The sequence below is a fragment of the Dendrobates tinctorius genome, unplaced genomic scaffold, assembly GCF_039654945.1.
Source record: "Dendrobates tinctorius isolate UK_male_01 unplaced genomic scaffold, ASM3965494v1 ptg000432c, whole genome shotgun sequence".
NCBI lineage: Eukaryota > Metazoa > Chordata > Amphibia > Anura > Dendrobatidae > Dendrobates > Dendrobates tinctorius.
Window position 1 is genome coordinate 1663799 of NW_027362095.1, and position 25023 is coordinate 1688821.

The following is a 25023-nucleotide window of genomic DNA, read 5'->3' on the forward strand; positions in this document are numbered from 1 at the left end:
AGGGGTGTGTTGGGGTAGGGTTAGGGTAGGGTTAGGGTTAGGGCTAGGGCTAGGGCTAGGGCTAGGGCTAGGGTTAGGGCTAGGGTTAGGGGCGTGTTGGGGTTCGGGTTGGAGTTAGAATTGGGGGTTTCCACTGTTTGGGCACATCAGGGGCTCTCCAAATGCAACAAGGCGTCTGATCTCAATTCCAGCCAATTCTGAGTTGAAAAAGTCAAATGGTGCTCCTTCCCTTCCAAGCTCTGCTATGCGCCCAAACAGTGTTTTACCCCCACATGTAGGGTATCAGCCTACTCAGGACAAATTGCAAAACAATTTTTGGGGTCCAATTTCTCCTGTTACCCTTAGGAAAATAAAAAATTGGGGGCAAAAATATCATTTTTGTGGAAAAAAATGATTTTTTTATTTTCACGTCCGAGCGTTATAAACTTCTGTGAAGCACTTGGGGGTTCAAAGTGCTCACCACACATCTAGAAAAGTTCCGTGGGGGTCTAGTGTCCAAAATGGGGTCACTTGTGGGGAGTTTCAATAGTTTAGGTACATCAGGGGCTCTCCAAACGCACATGACACCCGCAGACCATTCCATCAAAGTATGCATTCCAAAACGTCACTGCTTCCCTTCCGAGCCCCGACGTGTGTCCATACAGTAGTTTTCTCCCACATATGGGAAATCAGCGTACTCAGGACAAATTGGACAACAAGTTTTGGGGTCCAATTTCTCCTGGTACCCTTGGGAAAATAAAAAAATGGTGACTAAAAGATCATGTTTGTGGAAAAAATACGAATTTTTTATTTTCACGCCCGGGCATTGTAAACTTCTGTGAAGCACTGGGGGGGTCAAAGTGCTCACCACACATCTAGATAAGTTCCTTGGGGGGTCTAGTTTACAAAATGGTGTCATTTGTGGGGGGTTTCCACTGTTTAGGTACATTAGGGGCTCTCCAAAGGCAACATGACACCCGCAGACCATTCCATCAAAGTCTGCATTCCAAAACGTCACTACTTCCCTTCCGAGCCCCGACGTGTGCCCATACAGTAGTTTTCTCCCACATATGGGGTATCAGCATACTCAGGACAAATTGGACAACAACTTTTGGGGTCCAATTTCTCCTGGTACCCTTGGGAAAATAAAAAAATGGTGACTAAAAGATCATGTTTGTGGAAAAAATACGAATTTTTTATTTTCACGCCCGGGCGTTGTAAACTTCTGTGAAGCACTGGGGGGGTCAAAGTGCTCACCACACATCTAGATAAGTTCCTTGGGGGGTCTAGTTTACAAAATGGTGTCATTTGTGGGGGGTTTCCACTGTTTAGGTACATTAGGGGCTCTCCAAAGGCAACATGACACCCGCAGACCATTCCATCAAAGTCTGCATTCCAAAACGTCACTACTTCCCTTCCGAGCCCCGACGTGTGCCCATACAGTAGTTTTCTCCCACATATGGGGTATCAGCATACTCAGGACAAATTGGACAACAACGTTTGGGGTCCAATTTCTCCTGGTACCCTTGGGAAAATAAAAAAATGGTGACTAAAAGATCATGTTTGTGGAAAAAATACGAATTTTTTATTTTCACGCCCGGGCGTTGTAAACTTCTGTGAAGCACTGGGGGGGTCAAAGTGCTCACCACACATCTAGATAAGTTCCTTAGGGGGTCTAGTTTCCAAAATGGTGTCATTTGTGGGGGGTTTCCACTATTTTGGTACATCAGGGGTTTTCCAAACGCGACATGGTGTCCGATCTCAATTCCAGCCAAAAACGTCAAGTGGCGCTGCTTCCCTTCCGAGCTCTGCCATGCGCCCAAATAGTGGTTTACCCCCACATGTGGGGTATCAGCGTACTCAGGACAAATTGCACAATAACTTTTAGGGTCCTGTTACCCTTGGGAAAATAAGAATTGAGGGTGAAAAGATCATTTTTGTGGAAAAAAATATGATTTTTTAATTGTATGGCTTTATGTTATAAACTTCTGTGAAGCCCATGGGGGTTCAAAGTTCTCACCACACATCTAGATAAGTACCTTGGGGGGTCTAGTTTCCAAAATGGGGTCACTTGTAGGGGGTTTCCACTGTTTAGGTACATCAGGGACTCTCCAAACGTGACATGGCGTCCAATCTGAATTCCAGCCAATTTTGCATTGAAAAAGTCAAACTGCGCTCCTTCCATTCTGAGCTCTGCCATGCGCCGAAACAGTCGTTCCCCCCCACATATCAGGTATCTGCGTACTCAGGACAAACTGCACAATAACTTTTGCAGTTCAATTTCTCCTGTTACCCTTGGTAAAATAAAAAAAATTGAACCTGAAGTATTTTTTTACGAAAAAAAGTTAGATGTTCATTTTTTTTAAAATATTCAAAAAATTTCATGTGACGCACCTAAAGGGTTAATAAACTTCTTGAATGTGGTTTTGAGCACCTTAAGGGGTGCAGTATTTAGAATGGTGTCACTTTTGGGTATTTTCTATCATATAGACCCCTCAAAGTGGCTTCAAATGTGATGTGGTCCTAAAAATAAAATGGTGTTGTAAAAATGAGAAATCGCTGGTCAACTTTTAACCCTTATAACTTCCTAACAAAAAAAAATTTTGGTTCCAAAATTGTGCTGATGTAAAGTAATCATGTGGGAAATGTTAGTTATCAAGTTTTTTGTGTGCCGTATCTCTGTGATTTAAGGGCATAAAAATTCAAAGTTGGAAAATTGCGAAATTTTCAAAATTTTCGCCAAATTTCCGTTTTTCTCACAAATAAACGCAAGTTATTTGAATGAAATTTTACCACTAACATGAAGTACAATATGTCACGAGAAAACAATGTCAGAATCACCGGGATCCATGGAAGCGTTTCAGAGTTATTACCTCATAAAGGGACAGTGGTCAGAATTGTAAAAATTGGCCTGGTCATGAACGTGCAAACCACCCTTGGGGGTGAAGGGGTTAATTAGCCTTAGTTAGCATATTCTATTGCTGGTTTAATGAGCTTTACTTTTACCAATGTGATTATTTCTACCCGTTTTTGCTTTTGGCAAGCATGTGTGTTTTTGACAGTGTCTAAGTTTTCCTAATTCAAGTAACACCTGATAGGATCAAGGTGCGAAAGCAGGCATCTAGGTGCTTTTTCTTTTTGGCTTTTGGACAAAGGCATGAGAATGTTTTGTGGAGCATGGTTTTGTTTCCCTGTTTGTTCTTTTTCTCCAATAGCCTGACAAATGAAAGGTTCCTGTGTTGCAAACTGCACTTTGTCCTGTCTTCAGACATAGAGGAAGACCTCTTGACTTTGGCTGGCTGTTTTTTTCTTTTTCAAGTTCATTTCAGCATGTTTAAACATGTTTATCTTTGCATCGAGTTTCTGAAGTGTAGTGGTTGTCACGTTCACCTCACACGCGAACGGTCCCCAGTTCGAAACTGGATAGAAGCATGACATTAGGCGTTGGTATTGAAGCTTTTGACATTGAGTCTTTGTTCTTGATGGCTCGTCATGACCACAGTAACCTTCCGCAGCCGGTTTCTGTAGTGTAGTGGTTATCACGTTCGCCTAACACGCGAAAGGTCCCCAGTTCGAAACTGGGCAGAAACACGCTGTTACCCTTTGGTATCCAAGCTTTTGACTTTCAGTTCTTGATCTCGATTGCTTGTTGTCACCACAGTAAGCGCTTGCATCTGGTTTCTGTAGTGTAGCGGTTATCACGTTCGCCTCACACGCGAGAGGTCCCCAGTTCGAAACTCGGCAGAAATACAGCTTTTCCTCTTGGAAAACGATTTTTTTGACTTTCAGTGCTTGTTCTTTATTACTTGCCATGACCACAGCATTTTTTGTGTGTTTGAATTGGTTGGTTTCTGTAGTGTAGCGGTTATCACGTTCGCTTTACACGCGAAAGGTCCTCAGTTCGAAACTGGGCAGAAACACAGCGTTCCTCTTGCAAACTAGCGCATTTGACAATGAGTGCTTGATCTTTAATGTTTGCCATGACCACAGTAAACGCTCTTGTCTGGTTACTGTAGTGTAGTGATTGTCCATTTTGCCATCCACCTGAAAGTTCCCTGTTTTGATCCCGGGCAGAAACATGTGGCTTTTCTTTATTTTGATCACAAACGTATATTGTTGGCTTAATTAGCATTAGTTAGCATATTCTATTGCTGGTTTAATGAGCATTACTTTTACCAATGTGATTATTTCTACCCGTTTTTGCTTTTGGCAAGCATGTGTGTTTTTGACAGTGTCTAAGTGTTCCTAATTCAAGTAACACCTGATAGGATCAATGTGCGAAAGCAGGCATCTAGGTGCTTTTTCTTTTTGGCTTTTGGACAAAGGCATGAGAATGTTTTGTGGAGCATGGTTTTGTTTCCCTGTTTGTTCTTTTCTCCAATAGCCTGACAAATGAAAGGTTCCTGTGTTGCAAAATGCACTTTGTCCTGTCTTCAGACATAGAGGAAGACCTCTTGACTTTGGCTGGCTGTTTTTTTCTTTTTCAAGTTCATTTCAGCATGTTTAAACATCTTTAGCTTTGCATGGAGTTTCTGAAGTGTAGTGGTTGTCACGTTCACCTCACACGCGAACGGTCCCCAGTTCGAAACTGGATAGAAGCATGACATTGTCAAGGTGAAAATATATTTTCTGATATAACTTTTATGTTTTTATACTGTGAAACAATAAGTTTTTCCTAATTGCTTGCTAATGCAAATGTAACTGTATTAAAGATGGCTGCCAGTGTTCACTTTCACTTAAATTCAGTGTCTAAAGAGTTAAGTTAAGTTTCATTTCTCCTAAAAAAGATAACTCAGGAATGTGAAGAAGAAGTAACCATCGGGAGACGTTTTGACGAATCAGAGAGAGACTGGACACTAGATGTATTCTGCATAAACCCCGCCTAATGCACGCCTTCCCCTAACACTCAATATAGTATTGTGTATTTGTAAATAAAGCCAGTTGTTGTACTGCCCCTGACAGGTGTGGATGCAGGACATTAGCTAAGACTGAATCAGCTGCGTGTCTGAGTCATTCTTAATCGGTACCAGATGTTTTGCGCTCGCACAATGATTTGGAATGACTGGTGAATGAGGATTCATTGTCGTTTACGACCCCGACAATTTGGAGCCCAACGGGGGGCGTGGACAGTGATCCGAGGCTCCTCTGGACCCATGCTTGGATGTCTGTGGATGATACCTGTAGTGGCTGACCTCGAGGACTGATCACCCTCCAAAACACGGTAAGTGAGATCATATACACTGTATGTGTCACACTTGCTAGTGTCTCAGCCGTTATTGGTTTGTCTGTGGTCTCCTTGGGTCTGAGGGGTGACCGGTCGAGTGGTGAGACCGAGTGCGATCCTGTGCCACGCTCTGAACCAGCAACTGAGAGACGTTGCATTCTGCGCGTCCTCGTGTACACCACACCTCCTCCACCGGTCATTGTACTCCATTCAACCACCCTACCCGTGACTATTGTCTAGTAGTGAAGTGGAGTGATAAATTGAGCTAGTTGCAGATTGTGGGGCAACCTAGAGGAAGGGATAGGAGACGCAGCCTCTGTGATATTGTACCAGCTAGGTAATTAAGACGTCCCGAGAAGGGACCACCTGTATTTCTGTGGAGGGCTCTCACTAGGAGACCGCCTCCCGACTGTTGGAATATCGTGGCAGGATAATCTGTTAATCACTGCTGTTCAAGGTTAGGGAAAGGAAATATTGAGCGCGAGGCTCTTTTCCTAGTACGTCGAACGTGAGGCTCCGTACTGTGGAACATCAGTGTTGATATCGCTACCAGTGGTTTTTCTGCAGAGAACCATAGTATTCTGTAAGAGTCATGCTGCGTATCTTAAAGCAGAAGAAGTCTGTGCCCCACAAGTTAGATGAGGATGCTGTGGAGGTCAAGGCAATAGTAGCGTCACGGGAAGGCAAGAAGGCAGTCAAGAATGTTGAGAGATTGTATAAGCATGTAGGATTGCCCTCGTCAGGGAGATTACAGCCGGCTATGTGGCATAATCTCATAGAGAACAAACGAGGCATGTTGAAAGATAAAGGATTGTTAGAACAAGCACAAGCTCATCTGCGAGTTGCGCGAGGCTTGAAGAATGAAGGATGGAAAGAGATTGATGGGGAACAGTCAGGGAAAGATACCTGAAGAAGGAGACCGGTTATGTGATATAATTGAGGATAGATATGGAAGTAGTGCAGCAAAGAACCTGGAAAAAGTATTAATCAAATCCAAAGTGCAAGATAGGCAGGCTGTGTGAATCCTTGTATATATGTCTATGAGAACCTCTGAATAAGATGAGAGATGAGTAAAAAAAAAAAAAAAAAAAAAAAATCAGTGAATGAGCACGTATGAATGAATCATCACACATCATTTTTGTGTCAAGAGATTTGTGACCTTTCTAGTTGTGGTGGAATCCCGGACAGATGCGTTATAGATATTTCAAATCTACATCTGAGACTGAATGAATTGAGTAATGATATAGTTCGTGTTATATGTGGCATTGCATTGTAAAGTTTCCTGAATGCATTTGGCCAGAAAAAGGGCAAGGCATGGTTAATCTCATTATACAGTTATCTGCCCTTACAGTGAAATCCCGTGATTTTGAGTTTCTTTGTAGAAATTGATTTTGATAAGTCTAAAGAACTACAGAATTCTGTGAAGGACGACGCTGCATTCTGACGGGAGGGAGGAAGGATGGTGCTGCGCAGTTTCTTCTCCCTTCGCTCTTATCTCTGCTGAGTGTGAGCTGTGCTCAAAATTCTCTGTAATTCTATCCGTAAGGTACACGCTGAAAGATTTGTGCATTTTAAAGCAACAGTACTTAATTGAAGATTGGAAGTTAAAAGTAAGATATGGTGCCTAATTTAGAAGGGAATTGTAAGTGATTGCTTGGTCATTAATGTGTTTGAACCTGCTTCTAGTTGTGTGATTGATTTGTATAGCAAATTGTGTCAAATTACAAAAGACAGAGAAGGAAGGAAGCAGTAAAACAAGTGGGACAAACATTGAAAAAGGCAAAAATACCAGAGTGTGAATGTTTGGATGTACAAAAAGGCACAGACAAGGGAAGAAAATAGCAAGTGAATAAATGATGCTTGAGAATGTGCAGCAGTGTGGAAGGTGTATTATGAATGTTTGATTGACAAAGTGTAACCAGAGACCCAGACAAAACAGATGGACTTGTAAACACTGTGGTCAGACTCAGACAAACCCAGACTGAATAGCTACTTGTGTGACCTGTGCTACTGACCTAAGAGAATTGCACTAAATCCTATCCAGACAAGATCATAAGAAGCTGACATAATAGTGTGGATAGTGGGTAGTGGGGACATTGGCCCTTGAGGAGTAAGCTGACAGTAGACATCAGACGGCCAACCCCATCAGGACCTAGAAGTGTGACTAGAATAAGAAAGATACAGGTGTATTATCCCTGGAGCCCCTCTGACCAGCTAGCTTTGCTGAAGCAGCTGCCTGCCCCTGAAGACCAACCATTCCCGTTTTACAGACACACAGATGTGACAAAGAATCAGGCTTGGGGCATGGATGATAAATCTGCACGATCTGGGGAGACGTACTGTGAGTCACTAAGACAATGGGCTGCAGTGGAACAATCAGAGCAGTCTGTACTCCTGACTAATGTGACACAGCAAAGAGGAGAGAGAGTAGAGATATACCTTGGACGGTTACAGCTGAAATGGGCAGACATGGGGTACATTTGCATAAACCCACTTGATGTTAGAATACTGGTGGATGCATTCATTGACGGTATGAACAAAGACTTACGAGACGCAGTACAGACAGCCAGACCTGAATGGAGACATGTAGATCCGAAAGACCTCCTTAAGGTAGCTAAAGAAATTGAGCAAACAAGGACAATAAAACGACCTGTCATGTATGCTGGAGCACAAGGAAAAAAGTGGAGACGTAATAGGAAAGGCATGTGAGATGACACTGACGTTTCTTTTGACAATCTATTCCCCACATGACATCCATGCCATACTCCTACAAGTTCAACCAAAACATCTGTCTATGGCCAGACAGCTCCGACTTGAGTGTGCTCTACTAATTCCTGAGTATGTCACTCCTCAAAAGATGTAACGTTCTGAATCCAGCCACCCTCCTGCCTGTGGATTCAGAAAAGGGGGAATTGGTGACCGTATTGGCAAGTGAGGAAGGATACTTTGACATGACGCATGAACATGTCTGCATAGAACTGATGAGTCAGGAGACAGTTGGGTTTGCACACATTCATGAAAAACCTGTTCCTAATGCAGACTTTGAGTTTCTTTTTTGTAGATGGCCCCAGATACCACCAGGATGGACGATTCGACACTGGGTATGCAGTAGTATCCTCACATGAGGTAATCCGAGCGGAACCACTCTCTCCTCACATGTCGGCGCAGGAGGCAGAGTTGAAGGCACTCACTGAGGCGTGTAGAGCCGCTGCAGGTAAAGTCGCTAATATTTTCACAGATTCGAAGCCCATTAAAAATGCAGAGCTGGTGAAACAATTGATGGAGGCATTGATGTTACCAGTCCAGGTTGGCATTGTCAAGGTAAAAGCACACACAAAGGTGACTCCGTGGAGGTAGAGGGCAATAGAAGGGCGAACGAGGCTGCTAAAATAGCACAAGGCGGCCTAGAGAGAGCAGTGGACGGTGGCGGGGAGTCAGCGTATTCCAGCCACATTGGGTCTAGATGTCCTGAAATCCCTCCAGCAAAAGGCTGCCCAAACAGAGAAGGTACACCGAGGGAGACTGGGAGCTGAGCTGAACTCAAATGGAGTATGGGAGAATAAGGATAAAATGTGCCCACCAAAGTCCCTGTTCCCAATCATGGCGCAAGCAGCACATGGCCCCAATCACACCTCAAAAAGTCACATGTGTGCCATGGTAGATGCCTTCTGGATCGCTCCTGGCTTCAGTTGCGCAGCCGCGAAACTTGTACAATCATGCCTCATCTGTGCACAGCACAACCCAGGTAAAACAGTAAAAGTCCCTAAGAAAGCGACATCTAGGCCTCTCTACCCGTTTCAGAGATGGCAGATTGACGACATACAGCTACCAAGGTAGGAGTGTATGCAAATATCCTAGTATGTGTAGATCTCTTCTCTGGATGGCCAGAGGCCTACCCGGTGAAAACGGCTACAGCTCGAGCCACTGCAAAGAAACTGGTGATGGAACTAGTACCACGATTCGGTGTCCCTGAAACAATTGAATCAGACAGAGGTACACACTTTACTGCTGAGGTAATGCAAAATGTAATGCAAATGATAGGTGTAGAACAGGCATTTCATACACCCTACCACCCACAGAGTTCAGGGTAGGTAGAGAGAATGAACGGAACACTGAAATTGAAAATACAGAAAACCATGGAACAAACCCATAAACCATGGCCAGAGTGTCTCCCATTAGCATTATTCTCAGTAAGGCACACACCCACGGGGAAAACTAAACTGTCACCCTTCGAGATACTGTTTGGAAGACCACCGAACACAGGGTTGTACTACCCACAGGTCTTAACACTCAATGTGGATAATTTGACAAGTTATGTAATCCAGTTGCAAAAGCATTTAACTCAAATGCATTCTCTAGTTTTCTCTTCCATTCCAGATCCAGATAGTGTGGAAGGAACTCACTGTCTACAACCTGGTGATTACGTATATGTCAAGAAACACTCCAGAAAGACCCTTGAACCCTGATATCAAGGACCTTACCAAGTACTCCTAACAACGCCTACTTCTGTTAAGTTGGAAGGACGACCAACCTGGATCCACGCATCGCATTGCAAACTAGCCACAGGAATTAACAAAGCATAAGAGTGCATAATGTTTTGGTTTGGTTTTGTTGCATTATCTGTAATAATGGTAGCTGCGTGGGACAATCTAAATTTTCCAATGTCCTTGAATAATAAGTTTATACAACATCATGAAAAATTACTAAATGATTGGTCAAAAGACACTCAGTCTCCAGCAGATTGCTGGATCTGCACACATTCACCAATATCGGCCACTAGTATTCCGTTCCTTGTTATTCCTGTGCCACCCGAGGAATTATTTGCCTGGACCAGTTGTTCTGATACACTCGCTAATAATGCCACAAATAATGTGAAGTTATGGAACACAACTGTTGGAATACCTATTGTGGGATGGGTAGGATACCCTTGGTGGCAGGGTAACCTTTCAGGAAGTAACACATACCTTCAATATCTGGCATATAAAGGGGGGGCTTGGGTACCCAGGAATAGAACTCGATTAACCTACCTGGGGCAAATTCCAATGTATGGCCTACAAGTTAGTTTTAATTTAACTTCCCACTCTACTGATGCCTTCAAACCAATACTGTTAGAAAGAAGGTTGCATAACACGTCCTGGGAGTATTCCAATTTATTTCCCCAGGGCAATAATGAAACTTGTTTTAATATTTCAGGTAATATACCTTGCAACGAGTCATCTGGATATGAGAAAGGAACTCCCACCTGTAGAAATCCTGATGTAGGGTATTGTAGCCCTTTAGGACAACTTCCAAATTGGTGTATGCTTCAGAATGTATCTGCGTTCATAGATTTAGTTCATAGACTGGTATTACAACATTCAGCCCTATGGGACCTACCTAGTGACATGTTCTGGGTATGTGGAGACAATGCATATAAATGGTTGCCAGTAGGGGTAAAAGGTGCTTGTACTCTGGGTCGTTTGACTCCAGCTACCTTTGTTATTCCGAATGACCAGTTGAATACTCAGAGCATACCTAAACACCACTGCCTGTGTCATGAATTTGTTGAAAGGTTTGAAGCCCACTGATTGCCCAGATTACGTCCCACTAATTCATAAGGAACCCAAACTAAAGGTCCCAGGAGAAGTAACTGTATTAGCTGACAATTACACCTGCTATAATTCCCACGACACCACAGGTACACCAGTAGGGATCTTCGAGACAGGTTTCTGCAAAGAGAATAGTTCTCTAGATACTGACTTGTTAATCAAACATACACAATATATGTATGACATTTATTGGTTATGTGGAGATGGTAAGCTCCGTCCTAGGTTGCCAAATGCCTGGACAGGCCAATGCACCCTTGTTAAACTAGCTATGCAGTTCAAGATTCTACCCTGGGATCCAAAGATACCTGATGAACCTACCAGGAAAAGGAGAAGCCTCGATCAGCTCCATATGAGTTATGAAGAAGATCCACTAGTATATATTGATGCTATTGGAGTGCCAAGGGGGGTGCCTGACCAATTTAAAGCCCAGAACCAGATCTATGCTGGCTTTGCTTCTATAATCCCACAGGTGCAGATTAATAAAAATGTTGAATGGATCAATTACATATATTACAGTGAACAAAGGTTTGTCAATTTCAGCCAAGATGCCTTCCAAGGTATAGTTGAAGAATTGGGCCCTAACACTAGGATGACACTCCAAAATCGACTAGCCCTTGATATGATATTAGCTGAGAAAGGAGGAGTTTGTGGGATGGTGGGAGAGGAGTGTTGTACCTATATCCCTCAGAACTCTGGAGTGAATGGAAAAACCATAATAGCCCTTAAAAAGATAACTGGGTTAGCAGCAGAATTGAAAACTAATGCTGGAGTAGACACATCTTTCTTTTCCAGCTGGTTGGGTGGACTCAAGGGATTCCTTTAACAAGCTTGTATAGTACTGATTGCCCTCCTTGTAATTGGATCGATAACTCTTTGTTGTGTTATTCCCTTGTATAAAAAGGTTATTGCCAAAGCAACTCTGACTGGCACCTTCCTCAATCAAGAAGTAGACCCACCAGAGTACGATGGTACTGATCTAGGGGAGATCCCTAAGTATATTCCCCTCACGAGAGTAGACAAAACCCCCATTCTCAGATGATGTTAAGAGACTTAGTTTAGGGACAGCGGGAGAACTCCATGTGAGGTTAGTGAAGGGTTCAGCTGCCTGGAGGCCTCTCGCTAGGGGAGAGCTTCTGAGGTGTCTGGATGAAGAAATCCACCTCCCCTTTTCCCATCACATGGACAGTCTCGAAGGATCTTTCATTAAGGGAAAAACTTACTGTTTAGGGGGGATTGTCAAGGTGAAAATATATTTTCTTATATAACTTTTATATTTTTATACTGTGAAACAATAAGTTTTTCCTAATTGCTTGCTAATGCAAATGTAACTGTATTAAAGATGGCTGCCAGTGTTCACTTTCACTTAAATTCAGTGTCTAAAGAGTTAAGTTAAGTTTCATTTCTCCTAAAAAAGATAACTCAGGAATGTGAAGAAGGAGTAACCATCGGGAGACGTTTTGACGAATCAGAGAGAGACTGGACACTAGATGTATACTGCAAAAACCCCGCCTAATGCACGCCTTCCCCTAACACTCAATATAGTATTGTGTATTTGTAAATAAAGCCAGTTGTTGTACTGCCCCTGACAGGTGTGGATGCAGGACATTAGCTAAGACTGAATCAGCTGCGTGTCTGAGTCATTCTTAATCGGTACCAGATGTTTTGCGCTCGCACAATGATTTGGAATGACTGGTGAATGAGGATTCATTGTCGTTTACGACCCCGACAACATTAGGCGTTGATATTAAAGCTTTTGACGTTGAGTCTTTGTTCTCAATGGCTCGTCATGACCACAGTAACCTTCCGCAGCCGGTTTCTGTAGTGTAGTGGTTATCACGTTGGCCTAACACGCGAAGGGTCCCCAGTTCGAAACTGGGAAGAAACACGCTGTTACCCTTTGGTATCCAAGCTTTTGACTTTCAGTTCTTGATCTCAATTGCTTGTTGTCACCACAGTAAGCTCTTGCATCTGGTTTCTGTAGTGTAGCGGTTATCACATTCTCCTCACACGTGAAAGGTCCCCAGTTCGAAACTGGGCAGAAACACAGCTTTTTCTCTTGGAAAACGATCTTTTTGACTTTCAGTGCTTGTTCTTTATTGCTTGCCATGACCACAGCATTTTTTGTTTGTTTGAATCGGTTGGTGTCTGTGGTGTAGAGGATATCACGTTCGCTTTACACGCGAAAGGTCCTCAGTTCGAAACTGGGAAGAAACACAGCGTTCCTCTTGCAAACTAGCGCTTTTGACAATGAGTGCTTGATCTTTAATGCTTGCCATGACCACAGTAAACGCTCTTGTCTGGTTACTGTAGTGTAGTGATTGTTCTGCTTGCCATCCTACTGAAAGTTCCCTGTTTTGATCCCGGGCAGAAACATGTGGCTTTTCTTTATTTTGATCACAAACGTATATTGTTGGCTTAATTAGCCTTAGTTAGCATATTCTATTGCTGGTTTAATGAGCATTACTTTTACCAATGTGATTATTTCTACCCGTTTTTGCTTTTGGCAAGCATGTGTGTTTTTGACAGTGTCTAAGTGTTCCTAATTCAAGTGACACCTGATAGGATCAAGGTGCGAAAGCAGGCATCTAGGTGCTTTTTCTTTTTGGCTTTTGGACATAGGCATGATAATGTTTTGTGGAGCATGGTTTTGTTTCCCTGTTTGTTCTTTTTCTCCAATAGCCTGACAAATGAAAGGTTCCTGTGTTGCAAAATGCACTTTGTCCTGTCTTCAGACATAGAGGAAGACCTCTTGACTTTGGCTGGCTGTTTTTTTCTTTTTCAAGTTCATTTAAGCATGTTTAAACATATTTAGCTTTGCATGGAGTTTCTGAAGTGTAGTGGTTGTCACGTTCACCTCACATGCGAACGGTCCCCAGTTCGAAACTGGATAGAAGCATGACATTAGGCGTTGATATTAAAGCTTTTGACGTTGAGTCTTTGTTCTCGATGGCTCGTCATGACCACAGTAACCTTTCGCAGCCGGTTTCTGTAGTGTAGTGGTTATCACGTTCGCCTAACATGCAAAAGGTCCTCAGTTCGAAACTGGATAGAAGCATGACATTAGGCATTGATATTAAAGCTTTTGACGTTGAGTCTTTGTTCTCGATGGCTCGTCATGACCACAGTAACCTTCCGCATCCGGTTTCTGTAGTGTAGTGGTTATCACGTTTGCCTAACACGCGAAAGGTCCCCAGTTCGAAACTGGGCAGAAACACGCTGTTACCCTTTGGTATCCAAGCTTTTGACTTTCAGTTCTTGATCTCGATTGCTTGTTGTCACCACAGTAAGCACTTGCATCCGGTTTCTGTAGTGTAGCGGTTATCACGTTCGCCTCACAAGCGAAAGGTCCCCAGTTCAAAACTGGGCAGAAACAAAGCTTTTTCTCTTGGAAAATGATCTTTTTGACTTTCAGTGCTTGTTCTTTATTGCTTGCCATGACCACAGCATTTTTTGTTTGCTTGAATCGGTTGGTTTCTGTAGTGTAGCGGTTATCACGTTTGCTTTACACGCGAAAGGTCCTAAGTTCGAAACTGGGCAGAAACACAGTGTTCCTCTTGCAAACTAGTGTTTTTGACAATGAGTGCTTGATCTTTAATGCTTGCCATGACCACAGTAAACGCTCTTGTCTGGTTACTGTAGTGTAGTGATTGTCCTGTTTGCCATCCTCCTGAAAGTTCCCTGCTTTGATCCCGGGCAGAAACACGTGGCATTTCTTTATTTTGATCACAAGCGTATATTGTTGGCTTAACCCCTTCCTGACATGAGACGTACTATCCTGTCCACAGTACCCGGGCCCGTATGACCGGGGACGGGATAGTACGTCTACCGCGATCAGCGGCGCCCACGTGGTGAGCGCCGCTGATCGCGGCCGGGTGTCAGCTGATTATCACAGCTGACACCCGGCACAATGTGTCAGGGGCGGTCACGGACCGCCCCCGACACGTTAACCCCTTGCACACCACGATCAAACATGATCGCGGTGTACCGGGGGTTAAAGGGAAGCATCGGCAGGGAGGGGGCTCCCTCCGTGCTTCCCTGAGCCCCCCACGGCAGCGCAATGTGCAGCGCTGCTGCGGGGGGCTCCTTTCCTCCAGGCCCCCGAATCCAAGATGGCGACGGGGGCCTTCGGGGGCCTGGGGAAGCTGGCTTCCTCAGTGCCTGCAAAGCGCAGGCATGAGGAAGCCTTGTGCACTGCCTGTGACAGATTGCTGATCTGTCACAGTGATCTGTGATGTGACAGATCAGCGATCTGTCACAGGACAGTGATGTCCCACCTGGGACTATGTAATAAAGTAAAAAAAAAATTAAAAAAAAGTGTAAAAATAAATTAAAAAAAATCGCCAAATAAATTAGTAAAAAAAAAAAAAAAATATTCCCCAATAAATTCATTTTTTGAAAATAATAAAAAAAAAAACAATAAAAGTACACATATTAGGTATCGCCGCATCCGTAACGACCTGCCCTATAAAACTGTTTGAATAGTTAACCCCTTTAGCGAACCCCTTAAAAAACAAAAATAAAAAACGAAGCAAAAAATAATGATTTATTATCATACCGCCAAACAAAAAGTGCAATAACGCGCGATCAAAAAGACGCATATAAATATCCATGGTACCGCTGAAAACGTCATCTTGTCCCGCAAAAAACAAGCCGCAATACAGCATCATCAGTGAAAAAATAAAAAAGTTATAACTCGCAGAATAAAGCGATGCAAAAATAATTATTTTTTATATAAAATAGTTTTCATTGCATAAAACCGACAAAAACATAAAAAAACGACCTAAATGAGGTATCGCTGTAACCGTATTGACCCGAAGAATAAAACCGCTTTATAAATTTTACCGCACGCAGAACGGTGTAAACGCACCCCCCCAAAAGAAATTCATGAAACGCTGGTTTTTGTTTATTCTGCGTCACAAAAATCGGAATAAAAAGCGATCAAAAAATTTCACGTGCCCGATAATGGTACCAATAAAAACGTCAACTCGTCCCGCAAAAAATAAGACCTCACATGACTCGGTGGGTCAAAATACGGAAAAATTATAGCTCTCAATATGTGGTGATGCAAAAACTATTTTTACAATAAAAAGCGTCTTTTAGCGTGCGACAGCCGCCAAACATAAAAACCGCCATAAATAGTAAATCAAACCCCCCGTTATCACCCCCTTAGTTAGGGAAAAATAATAATATAAAAAAATGTATTTATTTCCATTTTTCCATTAGGGTTAGGGCTAGGGTTAGGGCTAGGGGTGTGTTGGGGTAGGGTTAGGGTAGGGTTAGGGTTAGGGCTAGGGCTAGGGCTAGGGTTAGGGTTAGGGCTAGGGTTAGGGCTAGGGTTAGGGCTAGGGCTAGGGCTAGGGCTAGGGTTAGGGCTAGGGTTAGGGGTGTGTTGGGGTTCGGGTTGGAGTTAGAATTGGGGGTTTCCACTGTTTGGGCACATCAGGGGCTCTCCAAATGCAACATGGCGTCTAATCTCAATTCCAGCCAATTCTGAGTTGAAAAAGTCAAATGGTGCTCCTTCCCTTCCAAGCTCTGCTATGCGCCCAAACAGTGTTTTACCCCCACATGTAGGGTATCAGCCTACTCAGGACAAATTGCAAAACAATTTTTGGGGTCCAATTTCTCCTGTTACCCTTAGGAAAATAAAAAATTGGGGGCAAAAATATCATTTTTGTGGAAAAAAATGATTTTTTTATTTTCACGTCCGAGCGTTATAAACGTCTGTGAAGCACTTGGGGGTTCAAAGTGCTCACCACACATCTAGAAAAGTTCCGTGGGGGTCTAGTGTCCAAAATGGGGTCACTTGTGGGGAGTTTCAATAGTTTAGGTACATCAGGGGCTCTCCAAACGCACATGACACCCGCAGACCATTCCATCAAAGTCTGCATTCCAAAACATCACTGCTTCCCTTCCGAGCCCCGACGTGTGTCCATACAGTAGTTTTCTCCCACATATGGGAAATCAGCGTACTCAGGACAAATTGGACAACAACTTTTGGGGTCCAATTTCTCCTGGTACCCTTGGGAAAATAAAAAAATGGTGACTAAAAGATCATGTTTGTGGAAAAAATACAAATTTTTTATTTTCACGCCCGGGCGTTGTAAACTTCTGTGAAGCACTGGGGGGGTCAAAGTGCTCACCACACATCTAGATAAGTTCCTTGGGGGGTCTAGTTTACAAAATGGTGTCATTTGTGGGGGGTTTCCACTGTTTAGGTACATTAGGGGCTCTCCAAAGGCAACATGACACCCGCAGACCATTCCATCAAAGTCTGCATTCCAAAACGTCACTACTTCCCTTCCGAGCCCCGACGTGTGCCCATACAGTAGTTTTCTCCCACATATGGGGTATCAGCATACTCAGGACAAATTGGACAACAACTTTTGGGGTCCAATTTCTCCTGGTACCCTTGGGAAAATAAAAAAATGGTGACTAAAAAATCATGTTTGTGGAAAAAATACAAATTTTTTATTTTCACGCCCGGGCGTTGTAAACTTCTGTGAAGCACTGGGGGGGTCAAAGTGCTCACCACACATCTAGATAAGTTCCTTAGGGGGTCTAGTTTCCAAAATGGTGTCATTTGTGGGGGGTTTCCACTGTTTTGGTACATCAGGGGTTTTCCAAACGCGACATGGTGTCCGATCTCAATTCCAGCCAAAAACGTCAAGTGGCGCTGCTTCCCTTCCGAGCTCTGCCATGCGCCCAAATAGTGGTTTTCCCCCACATGTGGGGTATCAGCATACTCAGGATAAATTGCACAATAACTTTTAGGGTCCTGTTACCCTTGGGAAAATAAGAATTGAGGGTGAAAAGATCATTTTTGTGGAAAAAAATATGATTTTTTAATTGTATGGCTTTATGTTATAAACTTCTGTGAAGCCCATGGGGGTTCAAAGTTCTCACCACACATCTAGATAAGTTCCTTAGGGGGTCTATTTTCCAAAATGGTGTCATTTGTGGGGGGTTTCCACTGTTTTGGTACATCAGGGGTTTTCCAAACGCGACATGGTGTCCAATCTCAATTCCAGCCAAAAACGTCAAATGGCGCTGCTTCCCATCCGAGCTCTGCCATGCGCCCAAATAGTGGTTTACCCCCACATGTGGGGTATCAGCGTACTCAGGACAAATTGCACAATAACTTTTAGGGTCCTGTTACCCTTGGGAAAATAAAAATTGGGGTGAAAAGATCATTTTTGTGGAAAAAATATGATTTTTTAATTGTACCGCTGTACGTTATAAGCTTCTGTAAAGCCCTTGTGGGTTCAAAGTTCTCACCACATATCTAGATAAGTACCTTGGGGGGTCTAGTTTCCAAAATGGGGTCACTTGTAGGGGGTTTCCACTGTTTAGGTACATCAGGGACTCTCCAAACGTGACATGGCGTCCAATCTGAATTCCAGCCAATTTTGCATTGAAAAAGTCAAACTGCGCTCCTTCCATTCTGAGCTCTGCCATGCGCCGAAACAGTCGTTCCCCCCCACATATCAGGTATCAGCATACTCAGGACAAATTGCACAATAACTTTTGCAGTTCAATTTCTCCTGTTACCCTTGGTAAAATAAAAAAAATTGAACCTGAAGTATTTTTTTTATGAAAAAAAGTTAGATGTTCATTTTTTTTTAAATATTCAAAAAATTTCATGTGACGCGCCTAAAGGGTTAATAAACTTCTTGAATGTGGTTTTGAGCACCTTAAGGGGTGCAGTTTTTAGAATGGTTTCACTTTTGGGTATTTTCTATCATATAGACCCCTCAAAGTGGCTTCAAATGTGATGTGGTCCTAAAAATAAAATGGTGTTGTAAAAATGAGAAATCGCTGGTCAACTTTTAACCCTTATAACTTCCTAACAAAAAAAAATTTTGGTTCCAAAATTGTGCTGATGTAAAGTAATCATGTGGGAAATGTTAGTTATCAAGTTTTTTGTGTGCCGTATCTCTGTGATTTAAGGGCATAAAAATTCAAAGTTGGAAAATTGCGAAATTTTCAAAATTTTCGCCAAATTTCCGTTTTTCTCACAAATAAACGCAAGTTATTTGAATGAAGTTTTACCACTAACATGAAGTACAATATGTCACGAGAAAACAATGTCAGAATCACCGGGATCCATTGAAGCGTTCGAGAGTTACAGTACAGGGGTCAGAATTGTAAAAATTGGCCCGGTCATGAACGTGCAAACCACCCTTGGGGGTGAAGGGGTTAATTAGCCTTAGTTAGCATATTCTATTGCTGGTTTAATGAGCTTTACTTTTACCAATGTGATTATTTCTACCCGTTTTTGCTTTTGGCAAGCATGTGTGTTTTTGACAGTGTCTAAGTGTTCCTAATTCAAGTAACACCTGATAGGATCAAGGTGCGAAAGCAGGCATCTAGGTGCTTTTTCTTTTTGGCTTTTGGACAAAGGCATGAGAATGTTTTGTGGAGCATGGTTTTGTTTCCCTGTTTGTTCTTTTTCTCCAATAGCCTGACAAATGAAAGGTTCCTGTGTTGCAAAATGCACTTTGTCCTGTCTTCAGACATAGAGGAAGACCTCTTGACTTTGGCTGGCTGTTTTTTTCTTTTTCAAGTTCATTTCAGCATGTTTAAACATCTTTTGATTTGCATGGAGTTTCTGAAGTGTAGTGGTTGTCACGTTCACCTCACACGCGAACGGTCCCCAGTTCGAAACTTGATATAAGCATGACATTAGGCATTAATATTAAACCTTTTGACGTTGAGTCTTTGTTCTCGATGGCTCGTCATGACTACAGTAACCTTCCGCAGCCGGTTTCTGTAGTGTAGTGGTTATCACGTTCGCCTAACACGCGAAAGGTCCCCCGTTTGAAACTGGGCAGAAACACGCTGTTACCCATTGGAATCCAAGCTTTTGACTTTCAGTTCTTGATCTCGATTGCTTGTTGTCACCACAGTAAGAGCTTGTATCCGGTTTCTGTAGTGTAGCGGTAATCACGTTCGCCTCACACGCGAAAGGTCCCCAGTTCGAAACTGGGCAGAAACACAGCTTTTTCTCTTGGAAAACGATCTTTTTGACTTTCAGTGCTTGTTATTTATTGCTTGCCATGACCACAGCATTTTTTGTTTGTTTGAATCTGTTGGTTTCTGTAGTGTAGTGGTTATCACGTTCACTTTGCACGCGAAAGGTCCTCAGTTCGAAACTGGGCAGAAACACAGCGTTCCTCTTGCAAACTAGCGCTATTGATAATGAGTGCTTGATCTTTAATGCTTGCCATGACCACAGTAAACGCTCTTGTCTGGTTACTGTAGAGTAGTGATTGTCCTGTTTGCCATCCTCCTGAAAGTTCCCTTTTTTGATCCCGGGCAGAAACATGTGGCTTTTCTTTATTTTGATCACAAACGTATATTGTTGGCTTAATTAGCCTTAGTTAGCATATTCTATTGCTGGTTTAATGAGCATTACTTTTACCAATGTGATTATTTCAACCCGTTTTTGCTTTTGGCAAGCATGTGTGTTTTTGACAGTGTCTAAGTGTTCATAATTCAAGTAACACCTGATAGGATCAAGGTGCGAAAGCAGGCATCTAGGTGCTTTTTCTTTTTGGCTTTTGGACAAAGGCATGAGAATGTTTTGTGGAGCATGGTTTTGTTTCCCTGTTTGTTCTTTTTCTCCAATAGCCTGACAAATGAAAGGTTCCTGTGTTGCAAAATGCACTTTGTCCTGTCTTCAGACATAGAGGAAGACCTCTTGACTTTGGCTGGCTGTTTTTTTCTTTTTCACGTTCATTTCAGCATGTTTAAACATCGATTGATTTGCATGGAGTTTCTGAAGTGTAGTGGTTGTCTCGTTCACCTCACACGCGAACGGTCCCCAGTTCGAAACTTGATATAAGCATGACATTAGGCATTAATATTAAAGCTTTTGACGTTGAGTCTTTGTTCTCGATGGCTCGTCATGACTACAGTAACCTTCCGCAGCCGGTTTCTGTAGTGTAGTGGTTATCACGTTCGCCTAACACGAGAAAGGTCCCCAGTTTGAAACTGGGCAGAAACACGCTGTTACCCATTGGAATCCAAGCTTTTGACTTTCAGTTCTTGATCTCGATTGCTTGTTGTCACCACAGTAAGCGCTTGTATCCGGTTTCTGTAGTGTAGCGGTAATCACGTTCGCCTCACACGCGAAAGGTCCCCAGTTCGAAACTGGGCAGAAACACAGCTTTTTCTCTTGGAAAACGATCTTTTTGACTTTCAGTGCTTGTTCTTTATTGCTTGCCATGACCACAGCATTTTTTGTTTGTTTGAATCGGTTGGTTTCTGTAGTGTAGTTTTTATCACGTTCGCTTTACACGCGACAGGTCCTCAGTTCGAAACTGGGCAGAAACACAGCGTTCCTCTTGCAAACTAGCGCTTTTGACAATGAGTGCTTGATCTTTAATGCTTGCCATGACCACAGTAAACGCTCTTGTCTGGTTACTGTAGTGTAGTGATTGTCCTGTTTGCCATCCTCCTGAAAGTTCCCTGTTTTGATCCCGGGCAGAAACATGTGGCTTTTCTTTATTTTGATCACAAACGTATATTGTTGGCTTAATTAGCCTTAGTTAGCATATTCTATTGCTGGTTTAATAAGCATTACTTTTACCAATGTGATTATTTCTACCCGTTTTTGCTTTTGGCAAGCATGTGTGTTTTTGACAGTGTCTAAGTGTTCCTAATTCAAGTAACACCTGATAGGATCAAGGTGCGAAAGCAGGCATCTAGGTGCTTTTTCTTTTTGGCTTTTGGACAAAGGCATGAGAATGTTTTGTGGAGCATGGTTTTGTTTCCCTGTTTGTTCTTTTTCTCCAAAAGCCTGACAAATAAAAGGTTCCTGTGTTGCAAAATGCACTTTGTCCTGTCTTCAGACATAGAGGAAGACCTCTTGACTTTGGCTGGCTGTTTTTTTCTTTTTCAAGTTCATTTCAGCATGTTTAAACATCTTTATCTTTGCATGGAGTTTCTGAAGTGTAGTGGTTGTCACGTTCACCTCACACGCGAACGGTCCCCAGTTCGAAACTGGATAGAAGCATGACATTAGGCGTTGATATTAAAGCTTTTGACGTTGAGTCTTTGTTCTCGATGGCTCGTCATGACCACAGTAACCTTCCGCAGCCGGTTTCTGTAGTGTAGTGGTTATCATGTTCGCCTAACACGCGAAAGCTCTCCAGTTCGAAACTGGGAAGAACCACGCTGTTACCCTTTGGTATCCAAGCTTTTGACTTTCAGTTCTTGATCTCGATTGCTTGTTGTCACCACAGTAAGCTCTTGCATCCGGTTTCTGTAGTGTAGCGGTTATCACGTTTGACTCATACGCGAAAGGTCCCCAGTTCGAAACTGAGCAGAAACACAGCTTTTTGTCTTGGAAAACGATCTTTTTGACTTTCAGTGCTTGTTCTTTATTGCTTGCCATGACCACAGCATTTTTTGTTTGTTTGAATCGGTTGGTTTCTGTAGTGTAGCGGTTATCACATTTGCTTTACACGCGAAAGGTCCTCAGTTTGAAACTGGGCAGAAACACAGCGTTCCTCTTGCAAACTAGTGCTTTTGACAATGAGTGCTTGATCTTTAATGCTTGCCATGACCACAGAAAATGCTCTTGTCTGGTTACTGTAGTGTAGTGATTGTCCTGTTTGCCATCCTCCTGAAAGTTCCCTGTTTTGCTCCTGGGCAGAAACATGTGGCTTTTCTTTATTTTGATCACAAACGTATATTGTTGGCTTAATTAGCCTTAGTTAGCATATTCTATTGCTGGTTTAATGAGCATTACTTTTACCAATGTGATTATTTCTACCCGTTTTTGCTTTTGGCAAGCATGTGTGTTTTTGACAGTGTCTAAGTGTTCCTAATTCAAGTAACACCTGATAGGATCAAGGTGCGAAAGCAGGCATCTAGGTGCTTTTTCTTTTTGGCTTTTGGACAAAGGCATGAGAATGTTTTGTGGAGCATGGTTTTGTTTCCCTGTTTGTTCTTTTTCTCCAATAGCCTGACAAATGAAAGGTTCCTGTGTTGCAAAATGCACTTTGTCCTGTCTTCAGACATAGAGGAAGACCTCTTGACTTTGGCTGGCTGTTTTTTCTTTTTCAAGTTCATTTCAGCATGTTTAAACATCTTTAGCTTTGCATGGAGTTTCTGAAGTGTAGTGGTTGTCACGTTCACCTCACATGCGAACGGTCCCCAGTTCGAAACTGGATAGAAGCATGACATTAGGCGTTAATATGAAAGCTTTTGACGTTGAGTCTTTGTTCTCGATGTCTCGTCATGACCACGGTAACCTCCTGCAGCCGGTTTCTGTAGTGTAGTGGTTATCACGTTCGCCTAACACGCGAAAGGTCCCCAGTTCGAAACTGGGCAGAAACACGCTGTTACCCTTTGGTATCCAAGCTTTTGACTTTCAGTTCTTGATCTCGATTGCTTGTTGTCACCACAGTAAGCGCTTGCATCTGGTTTCTGTAGTGTAGCGGTTATCACGTTCGCCTCACACGCGAAAGGTCCCCAGTTCGAAACTGGGCAGAAACACGCTGTTACCCTTTGGTATCCAAGCTTTTGACTTTCAGTTCTTGATCTCGATTGCTTGTTGTCACCACAGTAAGCGCTTGCATCCGGTTTCTGTAGTGTAGCGGTTATCACGTTCGCCTCACACGCGAAAGGTCCCCAGTTCGAAACTGGGCAGAAACACAGCTTTTTCGCTTGGAAAATGATCTTTTTGACTTTTAGTGCTTGTTCTTTATTGCTTGCCATGACTACAGCATTTTTTGTTTGTTTGAATCGGTTGGTTTCTGTAGTGTAGTGGTTATCACGTTCGCTTTACACGTGAAAGGTCCTCAGTTCGAAACTGGGCAGAAACACAGCGTTTCTCTGGCGAACTAGCACTTTTGAAAATGAGTGCTTGATCTTTAATGCTTGCCATGACCACTGTAAACACTTTTGTCTGGTTACTGTAGTGTAGTGATTGTCCCGTTTGCCATCCTCCTGAAAGTTCCCTGTTTTGATCCCGGGCAGAAACATGTGGCTTTTCTTTATTTTGATCACAAACGTATATTGTTGGCTTAATTAGCCTTAGTTAGCATATTCTATTGCTGGTTTAATGAGCATTACTTTTACCAATGTGATTATTTCTACCCGTTTTTGCTTTTGGCAAGCATGTGTGTTTTTGACAGTGTCTAAGTGTTCCTAATTCAAGTAACACCTGATAGGATCAATGTGCGAAAGCAGGCATCTAGGTGCTTTTTCTTTTTGGCTTTTGGACAAAGGCATGAGAATGTTTTGTGGAGCATGGTTTTGTTTCCCTGTTTGTTCTTTTTCTCCAATAGCCTGACAAATGAAAGGTTCCTGTGTTGCAAAATGCACTTTGTCCTGTCTTCAGACATAGAGGAAGACCTCTTGACTTTGGCTGGCTGTTTTTTTCTTTTTCAAGTTCATTTCAGCATGTTTAAACATGTTTAGCTTTGCATGGAGTTTCTGAAGTGTAGTGGTTGTCACGTTCACCTCACACGCGAACGGTCCCCAGTTCGAAACTGGATAGAAGCATGACATTAGGCGTTGATATTAAAGCTTTTGATGTTGAGTCTTTGTTCTCGATGGTTCGTCATGACCACAGTAACCTTCTGCAGCCGGTTTCTTTAGTGTAGTGGTTATCACGTTCGCCTAACCGTCCCCAGTTCGAAAACGGTCCCCAGTTCGAAACTGTGCAGAAACACGCTCTTACTCTTTTGTATCCAAGCTTTTGACTTTCAGTTCTTGATCTCGATTGCTTGTTGTCACCACAGTAAACTCTTGCATCTGGTTTCTGTAGTGTAGTGGTTATCACGTTCGCCTCACATGCGAAAGGTCCCCAGTTCGAAACTGGGCAGAAACACAGCTTTTTTTCTCTTGGAAAACGATCTTTTGGACTTTCAGTGCTTGTTCTTTATTGCATGCCATGACCACAGCATTTTTTGTTTGTTTGAATCGGTTGGTTTCTGTAGTGTAGCGGTTATCACGTTCGCTTTACACGTGAAAGGTCCTCAGTTCGAAACTGGGCAGAAACACAGCGTTCCTCTTGCAAACAAGCGCTTTTGACAATGAGTGCTTGATATTTAATGCTTGCCATGACCACAGTAAACGCTCTTGTCTGGTTACTGTAGTGTAGTGATTGTCCTGTTTGCCATCCTCCTGAAAGTTCCCTGTTTTGATCCCGGGCAGAAACATGTGGCTTTTCTTTATTTTGATCACAAACGTATATTGTTGGCTTAATTAGCCTTAGTT

At 42.8% G+C, this 25023-nt stretch overlaps 13 non-coding genes across 13 annotated transcripts; all 13 read left to right on the plus strand.

Moving 5' to 3' along the window:
* The first annotated feature begins 3497 nt into the window (after positions 1–3497).
* On the plus strand, positions 3498–3570 carry TRNAV-AAC (transfer RNA valine (anticodon AAC)). Its single transcript has one exon. It is a non-coding gene; the product is annotated as a tRNA-Val (tRNA).
* A 256-nt stretch (positions 3571–3826) lies between these two features.
* Positions 3827–3899, plus strand: TRNAV-UAC (transfer RNA valine (anticodon UAC)). The gene has a single exon. It is a non-coding gene; the product is annotated as a tRNA-Val (tRNA).
* A 10033-nt stretch (positions 3900–13932) lies between these two features.
* On the plus strand, positions 13933–14005 carry TRNAV-AAC (transfer RNA valine (anticodon AAC)). Its single transcript has one exon. It is a non-coding gene; the product is annotated as a tRNA-Val (tRNA).
* Positions 14006–14091: 86 nt separating this feature from the next.
* Positions 14092–14164, plus strand: TRNAV-CAC (transfer RNA valine (anticodon CAC)). Its single transcript has one exon. It is a non-coding gene; the product is annotated as a tRNA-Val (tRNA).
* Positions 14165–19713: 5549 nt separating this feature from the next.
* TRNAV-CAC (transfer RNA valine (anticodon CAC)) lies at positions 19714–19786 on the plus strand. Its single transcript has one exon. It is a non-coding gene; the product is annotated as a tRNA-Val (tRNA).
* Positions 19787–19883: 97 nt separating this feature from the next.
* On the plus strand, positions 19884–19956 carry TRNAA-UGC (transfer RNA alanine (anticodon UGC)). Its single transcript has one exon. It is a non-coding gene; the product is annotated as a tRNA-Ala (tRNA).
* A 927-nt stretch (positions 19957–20883) lies between these two features.
* On the plus strand, positions 20884–20956 carry TRNAV-CAC (transfer RNA valine (anticodon CAC)). Its single transcript has one exon. It is a non-coding gene; the product is annotated as a tRNA-Val (tRNA).
* A 2107-nt stretch (positions 20957–23063) lies between these two features.
* TRNAV-AAC (transfer RNA valine (anticodon AAC)) lies at positions 23064–23136 on the plus strand. The gene has a single exon. It is a non-coding gene; the product is annotated as a tRNA-Val (tRNA).
* Positions 23137–23222: 86 nt separating this feature from the next.
* TRNAV-CAC (transfer RNA valine (anticodon CAC)) lies at positions 23223–23295 on the plus strand. The gene has a single exon. It is a non-coding gene; the product is annotated as a tRNA-Val (tRNA).
* An 86-nt stretch (positions 23296–23381) lies between these two features.
* On the plus strand, positions 23382–23454 carry TRNAV-CAC (transfer RNA valine (anticodon CAC)). Its single transcript has one exon. It is a non-coding gene; the product is annotated as a tRNA-Val (tRNA).
* Positions 23455–23551: 97 nt separating this feature from the next.
* Positions 23552–23624, plus strand: TRNAV-UAC (transfer RNA valine (anticodon UAC)). Its single transcript has one exon. It is a non-coding gene; the product is annotated as a tRNA-Val (tRNA).
* A 937-nt stretch (positions 23625–24561) lies between these two features.
* TRNAV-CAC (transfer RNA valine (anticodon CAC)) lies at positions 24562–24634 on the plus strand. The gene has a single exon. It is a non-coding gene; the product is annotated as a tRNA-Val (tRNA).
* A 99-nt stretch (positions 24635–24733) lies between these two features.
* Positions 24734–24806, plus strand: TRNAV-UAC (transfer RNA valine (anticodon UAC)). Its single transcript has one exon. It is a non-coding gene; the product is annotated as a tRNA-Val (tRNA).
* The last annotated feature ends 217 nt before the right edge of the window (positions 24807–25023 follow it).